This window comes from Gallus gallus, chromosome 15, assembly GCF_016699485.2.
Source record: "Gallus gallus isolate bGalGal1 chromosome 15, bGalGal1.mat.broiler.GRCg7b, whole genome shotgun sequence".
NCBI lineage: Eukaryota > Metazoa > Chordata > Aves > Galliformes > Phasianidae > Gallus > Gallus gallus.
In genome coordinates this window covers 7976551-7987884 of record NC_052546.1, presented here as the reverse complement: position 1 = coordinate 7987884, position 11334 = coordinate 7976551, and positions in this window count along the sequence as shown.

The following is an 11334-nucleotide window of genomic DNA, read 5'->3' as shown; positions in this document are numbered from 1 at the left end:
AAGCAGACTCAGCATGAAAAGTTTTCCATAGAAGCCCCTTTTGGAACAACACCTTCACCCTGCTTCTGTGAGCCCCTCTGAGCTGTGCGCCAGGGCAGGCTGCACACAGAGGAGTAAAAGTGAGTGTATGCTGCAGCGTGGGGTCTTCACAGAGTGTTTCTTTCCCCTCTGCCCTTTTCTCCCTTTCCAGCCTGCTTTGTCAGCTGCACCCCATTTGCCACACTGCAGGGTGTGTGTGTGTTGCATGTGAAAGCACAAACACAACAGGCCCACTGGAGAATAACTGCTTACATGTGGCTCGAGTCTCTCCCAGAGCAGAGGATAAACATGCCTAAAATTACCCCAGCACTCATTGCAGTATTTAAATAGCCAAACCAAACAGTGCAAATCAAACCCTTCCTGCAGGAGCTGCCTCGCCAGCTCCGCTCCCCGCCCGCAGAGCTGGGGGCTGCAGGAGAGCAGTGCAGGGATCCCAGGACTGTTAGCTTCAGGGCACAGCTGCAGCGTGCAGCTCCCGGGTGACGGTGCTGGCAGCTGGGAAGTGCCATTGCTTTTCCACAGAGAGTTTCCCAGCAAACGGAGTGACTTTGAATTCCCAGGGGAGCCAAAAGCAATGCAGGAATTCAGCACGCGCCCGTGCACTGCCCAAAGACTGCAGCTCTTTTGTTCTCAAGTTTTACTGTGGGCACCAGACACAGCCCGCGTTTTACTCTCAGTTTTCTCTTTCTTTAGGCATTAAGGTAAAAGTGAAGGAGAGCTACAAAGCTTGCTACAAAGACTGCAGCTTCTTAAGCCCAGCCTTAAAATGAATTTTAACCCTTTATTCCCCTCCCTTCCCAACTATGGCTGTTGTCACTTGGTGCTGAAGCACCCAGCAGCCCCAGTCTGGGCATGGGACGTTGGCAGTGCAGCCCTCGCCCACCCCTCTTACTGGCACAGCCTGAGGAAGTAATCATCTTCTGTCTCAGAGGAGCGAGCCTCCTTTCCCAGCTCAGCCCTTTGGCTCCCTTCTCATTCATCACCCGACAGCACAAGGTGCACAGGAAGGAAAACAGCTGCAGTTAGACATGGGGAAACATCTCTTCGTGCGGAAGGACTAAAATTAGCCAGGAGAGCATGTGATGGCATGGCAGAGCTCTTACAAGAGAGGGCAGAGAAGGGGTGAGGCCAGAAATTCATGTGTAGGCTACTGTCAACCGTGCAGTCCTCTTCCCTGCAGTCACTGCTCCACCCTGCAGCGTACCCCAGCAGGGGCACTGGGAGTTGGGATGAGGCACACTGCTGTCATCTTACTTGCCGAGAGCAACCACTGTGATGCTGGCTGTACTTGGAGGCACCAGAATGCCCTTCAGGAGCCTTAACACCAGATAAGGAACATGTACCTGAAAGGAAATCTGTTTGGGATGATCCTTTCTATCTGAAAGGATGGAAAAACATCTGTCCATTGCAACCCCCAAAGCAGCACAGCCACTCTCTCTGCAAAGACTGAATGAAATGTTGATTTACAACCCTGAGCTCCACGTGGCTGATCAAACACACCAGCACAAGCTGTTCCTTAGCAAAACATATTTGTAGGGGCATCACGTGGAGTTACTCCAGCCAAGACAAAAGTATGAGCGCTCAGGATGCAGAGCGCTGGCCCAGGCTGAGGAGGAAACAGTCTCGGGGCAGCCGGCTACCAGCTGGGGGTACGGCCAACCCCCGCAGCCGGCCAGCAGCTGCACGCACCGTGGGAAGAACGCGAACGGTGCGAGGACCGGACCCACGTTTGGAGGATGACTGGCTTTCCCGTCCCCTGGGAACCTCGCGGCTCCTTGCTGGCAGCAGGACCAGAGCCCGCTCAGGTCCCTTCGGGAGCGGCAGCATCGCAGCCTGCGTGCGGCCCCCAGCACGGCGAGCGGCCCCGCACGAAGCAGCACCGCCGGCTGTGCGCTCCGCCTCTCCGGAGCCGGCCTGCACGCCCGCCCCGCGCGGCAGCCAGCTGTGGGTGAGAGCTGCGGCGCTGCGGGAACGCCCGGCCTCACCTTCCTCAGAGGCACGGCTGAGCCAAGAGCGGTGACATTCGGTTTGGAATAATACGAGCGCTTCGGGGGCCGAGGCTGCTCGGTGCCAAGTCCCAGCCCACAGCATACTTAGCAGCCAAGTTAGAAAGTGCTCAGATGACAGAGCTGATAATAAAACCATCGGCAGACCCTGAACTAATCCCCGCGGGCTGCTACCGGGCATTCGCTCTGCCGTTGCTTTATGCACAGCGGTGAAGCACACGCGCTAAGGAGCCAACGAGGCGCGCTCCCAGCACGAGCCGCTCCCGGTGCCTCCCGTCGCCGCTCCCCGGCAGAGCGTCGCAGCCGCATCCCAGGTGCCGGGACCCGACGGCCCCTGCCGCCTGCTCGCCCCTCTCCTGCGGTTATCCCGTCTCCTCGCTCTCACGCGGAACGGCCGGCTCCGATGCCTTTAAGGCGGGGGATCCTCTCGCAAACCCTCTTTGTCCCGGTGCCCGCCCGGGGGCCGTGCCCGTCCCCACTCACCGGCTTGTGGCGGCGGGCGGGCGCGGCGGGCGCGCAGTGCAGCAGGGCGGCGGCGAGCAGCGCGGCGGCGGGCAGCGGCGGGCGGGCCATGCCGGGCGGCGAGGAGCGGCCGGGGCGGGCGGGCTCGGACATGGGGCGGGGGGGGGTCCCGCAGCGCCTTTTATCCCCCCGCGGCCGCCTGCCCTCCCCCCGCGCCTCCCTTCCTCCCTCCCTCTCGCCCGCCGCCGCCGCCGCTCCTGCCTTTTGTTCTCCCCTCGTCGGGTTACAGCCTTGCGGGCCGAGGGGATGCGGCCCGTCGGTATCGCGGGCGGAGCCGCCCGGGAACGGGGCCGCCCCGCCGCTCCCCGGCCCCCCCGGGCTTCATGCCCCCGTGGGAGGGAGGGAGGGAGGGAGTGAGGCGCCGGGAGCCGCGGCCGAACGGCGCGGGGCCGCCGGAGGCTGCAGCCCCGGCCGGAGCGGAGAGAGGAGGAGGAGGACGAGGGAGAAGGGGAAGAAAAGGAGGTGCGGGGCTGTGCGCTGCTGCCCTCGGGCTGACGATGTTGTTTCGCCTCCGGCCGTCTGCATGTACAGTGAGGCAGCACCTGGCTGCAAGTTGCACACGCGCTGCAAGCGCTTCCTTCCAGTCCCGGAGCTGGTTTCTGCTCTCACTGGGATGGTGTTCCAAGCTGGGACTGCTCTGCGTGGCAAGCTTGGGAGTTGGGTTGAAAAGTGGTGCTGTAATCCCACAAGCGTTCACCATTCTCTACCCAGTGCGTGCTTTGTGGTGCTGCAAAAGCTCTTGTTGCTGCCCCAAAGCAGGGTAGAAGGAATGGGTCCGATATTTTGCTGTCATCTGTGACAATTCAGAAAAGGACCAATGCCTGGGATGAGGGGAGCAAGTGGGAGAGCAGTGAAGGTGTTTTCCAATTCCCCTCCCCAGGACGAAAACCATCCTCTGCGCACCTGGACCTTTTGGTGCTCACAGGGAAGATCTGATCTCTGGATTTAATGAAAGAAATGTGCTTGCATCACTGCTTTGCATCTGTGGGGCTCTGCGGGAGCCGCTGTGTGTGTCTGGCCCTGCACTCACCACCCTCAGGAAGGCTTTCCCTGGGCAGGATGCTGAGGAAGGGGAAGGAAGGCTAAACCTTCATTTTGGGGATGCCAAAGCCTCCATCCGCTCAGCCTGGAGATGGAGGCAGGCAGTGCACAGCTCTGGTTTCTTGGTTCCTGTGGGGAAGAGGCCCTGCACTGTGTCAGCATCCCCTCAGCAGAGTTTAACTGCAAATTGGTTCAAGAAATGTATGCAAATAAGGAGACTTTGATCTCCAGCTGCCTGTGCTGGTGCATGGGGAGTGGGTAAAGCTTCCTAACATCCCAGGCTGAATGACTGTTTTATTTGCCTGTGATGAATTGTTCATATTTTACTTTATGGAAACCATATTTAGGGTGTAAATACTGAGTACGATAAGCAGATGCAAGAAGAATGAGCCTGGTGGTGGCCTTGCTTGGACAACACTGCAATGCTGAGCAAAGGGAGGTGAGGCAGAAAAGCAAAAGCCCACCGAGCACTGTGTGCCAGGCAGTCGAGAGCGATGTCCTGACCTGACCCTGCACAGATCTAATGTGTAGAGCTGTAGAGCTCCACACCTGGTCACAGCTTGGGCCCCACCGTGGCTCCCGCTGCGAGCACTGGGGCTGGCAGGAGCTGTCCCTTGTTGGAGTTGTGTAGTAGAGGTATCCCAGAAGCCACACCTGTGGGAGCAGCCAGAGGGAAGAAGCAGGGAAATGTGCTTGCTGGGCTCAGGCTGCATGCTATGGAGTGTACACTCTGCTGCTCTGGAACAAACAGCAGTTCTTACTTTCTTGCCTTGCTTTGAGTCAGACAGCTGGGTTCCAGCAAGGAAAGCTTTCCTGCCTTTGTTTTGCTTTTCTTTGGTGTCTTTCATTTGAATGGCTGGTGTCTCTGGGAGCTCAGGGCCTTCAGCCCATGCCAGGGGAGTCTGTTGGTGCCCTGGGGAAGCAGGGAGAGGCGTGGGAGCAGCCTGCGAGGCAGCGACAGGCAGCTTGGCTCTTCTTAAAAAAGGGAGACTTGGGAAGGGGGTGTTCTGGGAAACACAGGCCTTACAGAGATGGGACCATGCGTGAGAACAGCGGTTCCTGCCAAGACACTGAGCACAGAAGAAAGTGCATGGTGTGTTTGGGATTCCAAGCATTTTCCAGCAGAGCAGGGACATGTTCAGCAGCGGGAAGATGGCCCACTGAGTGGGTTGGGAGCCTGTGTGCTCACCTTCTGCTGACAGCCCTACGTGCAGCCAGCACAAGCCCTTTCTGCTAACACTGCTCTGCTAGGAGCTCTTGCAGTCAGTCTGCCTGTGCAGCCCTCATCCTTACATGAGTGTGCAGCTTGCTGAATGTACAGAGGATTCAGAGCATAGGGCTTCCACCCCAACCCCGGAACACCAACAGGCTGACACTTCAGTGCAGGTGCAACCTGCTTGCTTTCCTGAAGCTCCTGCTGGGCTGGAGCAACCTTTGGGGATCAGGGAGCTTGTGGTGGCTGCAGGAGATCCATAGGAACCTTCATGACTGGGAGGTCCCACCAATCACTGACTGCAGCATCCCCATGCATGGATCTTCTTGCTCAACAGCTGCCTCAGTGCCTGCTGGTCTGTGAGCAGAGGCTGGGCCACATACTTTGTTCCTTGATGCCTGAGTAGTGATGGGGCTCGGACCAGGAGCTGTTGGCCAGCCAGAGCTGCCAGCAGGGATGAGAATGGTAGGGATGTTTGTGAGGCAGGGATCAGCTGTGTCATATGTATGATGAGCTCTGTGGCCTCAGAAACAGTGAGCATGGGGGATTCCCTGCCCTTTTGCTTGCAGCCAGCCTCCCCCACTCATTTTTCCCAGCTCTCTGGATAATCCCTATCTAGCTGGATTTGGGGGACAATTTGCAGGGTCATAGTGCGAGACCATCTTGTTCCTTTGGTGCTAATTATGACATGAGCCTTGCAAGGAAGCACCAGCCAGTGCTAACAGTGTGCAAGATGAAGGATACAGCAGTTCTGATTTCTCTCTGTTGTGAACAGCTAAGAGCATAACTATCTGTCAGTGGGCCATTTCAGCGTGAAACGGCAGTGAGACACTGCTGTGGCACTTTGGACTGAGAGCAGGAGAGAGAAGAGGTCTCTGAGAGAAGGGGAAGGGGGAGGTGAGAGATAAACTGAATTTAAATGGATTAGGCCTGTCTGTCCAAAGTCCTTTTGTTTCCTGCCACCTCCCTGGTGTGACTTTCACAGCTGTGTTCTGTGGGGCTGAGAGCCTGGCCTCAGGGTCCCTGCAAAGTCAGCAGGAGCACTGCACCTCTGGGGCATTGCTGTGAGCAGCTGGAGGAGGGTTCTGAAGCCAGCACCCCAGGACAGAGAAAGCCTTTTGGTTCCTCTGATATCTTTCCTATTCCCTCAGTAGGTGATGGCCTCATGAATTGTCTCCATCACCACTGCTCCGTGGGTAATACATGGGAAAGCATCACCATCTCACTGCTCTGACCCTCTCATTTTTCAGAGGTTCTCTTTTGCTTTGACCCTGGTGTCATGTTTTTTCCCGGGCAGCCAAAGTGGATGTTTGTGCAGGTGCTGGTAGGTGCAAACAGGGCTGGAGGGCATATGTGGTGAACTGCCCTTGGAAACGCCAGGGCTGGGGAGGATTTCCCTCTTGGACAGACGTTGAGTTACCAGGTGCTGCTCCTCAGCTGGCAGCCCAGTGCAGGGCCGTGGGGAGGGAGCAGTAGGAGGACTTGGAATCAGAAACAGAAAAGTAAAGTAACATCTCAAGTAAAATATGTGAACATTTCTGTTGGTTGGCGAGGCGCTTTGCTTCAAAGCTCTTTTTAATTTTTAATGAGGTGACTTGAATTGTGCAAGTTGTCCTGGATCCAAACCATGCCTCTGGAGAGTTCCAAAATAAAGTGGTTTAAATTTTTTTTCCCCAGATCTCTCCTTAACCAGGCTAATACAACAGCCTTGGTATGAATTTCTAGAAAGTTTTGGTTAGGCCAGAAAGTTATACATGGGCCACTACTACTTACTCTGCATTTGTTTTTGACAGACTTTCATTCGAACTTCACCAACCTTAACTTGAGTTAAGGCCACAGCCCCACTGCAACTGCATCCAGCTCTGGGATTTGCCCCCAGCAAGCAGCTCTCTGCTCCACTGTGGCTTTGTGGGCACCAGTGGGCTCCAGGCCACGGTGTTTGTTGTTAATTAGCTCCTGGTCTGTGCCAGGGGCGCACACAAACAGCACGGGGCTATGGTGAGAAGCACTGCCCACAGGATAAGCTGGGCAAGGAAAACACATCCGTCTTTATGTCTCTTGGCCTGAGACGGAATTTCGTCTGCTGGTGTTTTCCTGGCAGACGCTTCAGTGCATAACACAATTCACCTTGGGAGCCAGATGCCTGGGAGCCTGCTCCCATTTCTGGTGAGAGGTGTCAGCCCTGGCTAGCAATGAGGGCAAGCATGGTGAGGAGCTGGTGGTTGTGGCACACGCTGTATAGGAGAAGGATGCTGCCCTGGCCAGGACCCTGTGGCAGCATGGATCTGCCTGCATGCACAGCTGTGTTCATCTCTGAGCAAAAGGGCAAACCCCACACCCTGTGAGCAGCCCCTAGCCCAGGTGTAAAGCTTTAAGCCCACAGTGTGGACACAACAGAAACAAGCGGTCCTTGGGAGGCAGTGAGCCAGAGCAGGAGCACAGAGCAGTTGGCTGCAGCCCGCGGCTTGGTGTCTGATAAGGAGGTTGCTAGTGCTGTCTTGCAGCATGTTCAATCTGCCAGTTTTTCTGCAATGAAACGTCCTGGTGAAACACCTCCCACCCTTGCCTCTCTCTGATCCCCTCCAAAGCGGAGCTGAGATTGGAATGTCTCCTGGGATACAATTCCCTCTAGCCTAAGGGGGATTGCATTAATAAAATGCAATATGAGATGTGAAGGCACTGGGGGAGGGAGGCAGCCAGGACTGCTGGGACAGGGCTGTTATGAACATGCTGTGGGTCTGCTGGAAATGTCCCATCCTGTCCTTCCTCCCTCTCCTGTCCCCGGCACTGAGCTGTGGAATTCAGGGTGTGGGTTGAGGTGTTCTTCATGCACGTTTCTGCTCAGGGCAGCCAAACTCCTGGTCCCCCCCTCACTCTCTCCTCAGCAAACGGCACTGAACCAGCAGGTACTTCTCCCCCAGCGCCTCTCTCCCACGCAGCCTCCCTGCCACTGAGACCCTCCTGCCCCTCCACATCACTCAGGCATCTCCTCAGCCTGTGCTTTTGCCTGCAGTAAGCTGAAGCCAGACAAAAAGCATGTAGTGTTCCAATGGAGGAGCACATGGATGTCCTCTGCTTTGATCTCAGCGCTCTGTGGTGGAGGCTGCAGCTGAAAGAGCATTTCAGCAGAAGCAACCACAAACCAGTGCAGAACCGGGGTTCCCTGTGCATTTGCAGGGGCTATTAGCCTTCCACGTGGAGAGAAGACACGCGTCAACTGCTTCTACAGAGGACAGAAAAGCAAAGCAAAGCAATTTCCATCTGAGAACAGATGTTGGGAGCTGCAGGGCTGGACAGTCAGTAGGGCAGAGGAGAACAATGGGGTGATTGAAACCCATGAGATATTTTGGAGAGCTGAAACAAAGGGCCCTGAATCACAGGTGGTTGTGAACTGCTTGCAGAGAGGCTGCACCATTGCTCAGGGTCTTCCAGGCTGCCGTATAGGCATTATATCCTTGCTTGGGAACAGGGGTATCTGGGGGAGGTAGCCTGTTAAAGTAATACTGTAGTTCAAAGCAGTAGCTGTTCATGAGTTGGTGCTAACAGCCTCCTTAGAGGTCACAGATGCCTCTGCCTGAGACACAGCCCCCACCTTCACTGCCATATTCACTTGTGTGTTGTTTTGCTCAGACTGCTCTGAGCCGTAAGCCCCCAGCAGCCATGAGCCGTAAGCAGACGTAAGCAGCTCTCTGCTTGGGAAAACTGCCGGGAGCAGCTCTCTGGAGATGTCTGCTGTGTCTGCAGGACAGAGGAGGGAAGTGAGACCAACCAGGGAGCACAACAGAGGAGAGTGGCCTCTGGGCAGACAATTGGATGAGGAGGAAATGCCAAGCCCCAGGCCCATCGCTGGGACAGTGCAGGTAAAACACAGAGCCCTGTAAAGGCGTGAGCTCGCTCCAGGGCTGCACAGCAGTGGTATCCCCTGCAAGGGTGTGAGCTTGCTGCTTTAGACTCCATGGAACAGCCTGGCAGATCCCATCAGGATAAAGGGCAGCACACTGCAGCCTTATTACTCAGCTCCTTTAGCTACACACAAATCAAACATGCTGTGACTATTTTGTTGTATGCTTGTGGGTTCTCTGCTGCGTTGAAGGAAACAAAACAGGTCTCAGGTTTGCCATCTTGCCTTGTACTTAGCAGTAAATTTACATTGCTCACACTGTTGTCCTCATGATCTGAGTGTATGCTGGAGATGTTTTGGAAGAGGTCACTTCACCAGGACTAACTGATGGTTTTTGGGACACACAGGCCCTTCTTTGACTGGGTTCAATACATGCCCCCTCTTTCCACATCAAGGGATGAGGGGAATCCCTCCTACAAGGTAAGGTGTTCACCAGTCAGCAGTTCATTTTCTCTCAGGGAAAATGAATCCATCTTCCATGTGTGGTGCCTTTCTCTACAAGCAGCTCACAGGGGCATTAGGTGGGACAGATAAATGCAGAAATGGACTTGCACCTCTCAGAATGCATGGGTGTGGCTGAGAGAAGCCTCTTTTGATGGGGAAAAGCTCTCCAAGAACGGGGAGCAGAGCGATCTTGCTAGTGGTCAGATGTGCTCCAGCAGCCAGGTGCTGGGGTTCAGGTGGGAAACACTTGTGACATTAATGGATTCGCATTAGGAAGAACCTTAATACCAAAAGTGGACATACACGAATGAGTTAAAATCATTTAGTTGCTTTGTGAAATTTATTGAAAACTACGCTGTTCATCTGTCGAAACTTCACAGCTGTTGAGATTGCCCTCAGGGCAAACCACATCCAAGAAATGGCATGTAGATCTTGGGAGCACAAGGCTTGAAAGATGAAACTGCGCTCTGTAGCGCTGCCTTTGCTTCCCGTGTAGTCACATCCAGCCATCTGCTGCTCCTCCGCTTGGACACTTCGCTTCTTAATTCCTCCCTTTCCCATCTCTGATGAGAAAACATCAGCTATAGAGCTGCACTGTGTGCCGCCGAGCGTCACCTCCGACAGCACTGCTTTGTGGTCCCTTGGAGGAGCCAGCAGTGAGTACTGCAGAAATGTGCCCATTTGCTCACGAGGAATCTGTGAATTACTTTTAATGGCGGCAGCTTGCTTGGTTTGGTTTGGTTGGTTGCAAGTTCTGTTTGCACAAAACTTCACAGGATGAAAGAGTGATGCTCTGTATGGACTTGGAAGACTGAACTCAACCACTCAGCACAAGCAAAATTAGGGCCAGCCAGGTCTCAAAGATAAAAACACAAACAGGACATGAGAAACTGCAATATGTACTCAGTCAGAAGTGATTCATGGAGTAATTTTGAGTAACAAACGCGCTGGTAAGCACTGGAGGTTTTGTTGCTTTTTTTTTGGGGACCATCCACAAACACAAACATTGGCTAATTCATCAGACGCTTTCTTTTGCTTTGAATAGTTTGCCCAATTCCCCGAGCTCCCATCCTGTGCCGCTCGCTGCTAACCCAGATAACGCGAATGCAGGTACACCCATAGCACTGCCCAGATCTGCCCATGCACGCAGTAATTGGGGCACTCCAAGCGCAGACGTGTAGCTGGGAGGCTCTGTAGGCATCTCCGGGTGGCGATCGGCGCACTGCGGTGTGGGGCAGGGATGGAAGGGCTGCGTGCAGTGCCTGGGTGAGGCTTCCTAGGAGCTGCGGGTGGCACTGAGCCCCTCAGCAGGACCGCAGCCTGGCAAGGAGAGCGGCTGGCCGGCCCCTGGTGGGGGAAGGAGATGTGCGATGGAGGCAGAGGGCTGCATTCCTTACCTGTGAAATAACCCCTTGAAATCAAATGCTCGGGGAATTCCGAGGTCTCTGCAGCAACATTTCGGCGGTGACAGTGTGAGGATTTAAGTGAGGCAGGCTCTGCAAATAGAGATTATGATCTGCTTTTAGACCAAGAGAGCAGTTGGGAAAATAGACCCACTTTTTGCAGACCCCATCTCACCGATCCTGCTGCTAATTGGAGGGGACATGCAGCCCAGAGCTGAGTTACTCAGAAAGAATTGGTTTGGGGTAAACGGTTCCAGAACTACTCAGAAATTAACTGCTGTCTTTCAGATTTATAGGTCCCCTAGTCCAAAATGAACTCTAAGTGTAGGCAAGCCCTAACACTTGGATTATTATGTAAGGAGGAATCTTACGGAGCAGAAGAGAAAGAGGCAGAAGCAAGGCTATGAAACAAGGTCACATTTGGACTGAAAAAGAGAGGCATGAGGAACTTTGGTCTCCGCTGGGGAGATGGCCTGCTGCAGACGGAGCCATGCTGCACGCCAGGCTCTGTGTGGGGCAGCGCGGTGCAGTGCTGGTGCAGCCGGCTGCCGCAGCAGGAGCAAACAGAGTGGTGGTGCTGCTGTCTGTGGGCTGTGCACACAGAGCCGTCTCAGACAGCCACGCTAAATTACCTCATTAGCACAGCGGCGGTAGCCGGGCTCCTCGGCGCATACCTTCCTCCCACAGCACAGAACAACTTTGTGTCTAATTAACCAAATCAAAGGGTCCCGGAGACGCAGCTTACAGAGATGCCCTCAGCTTGAA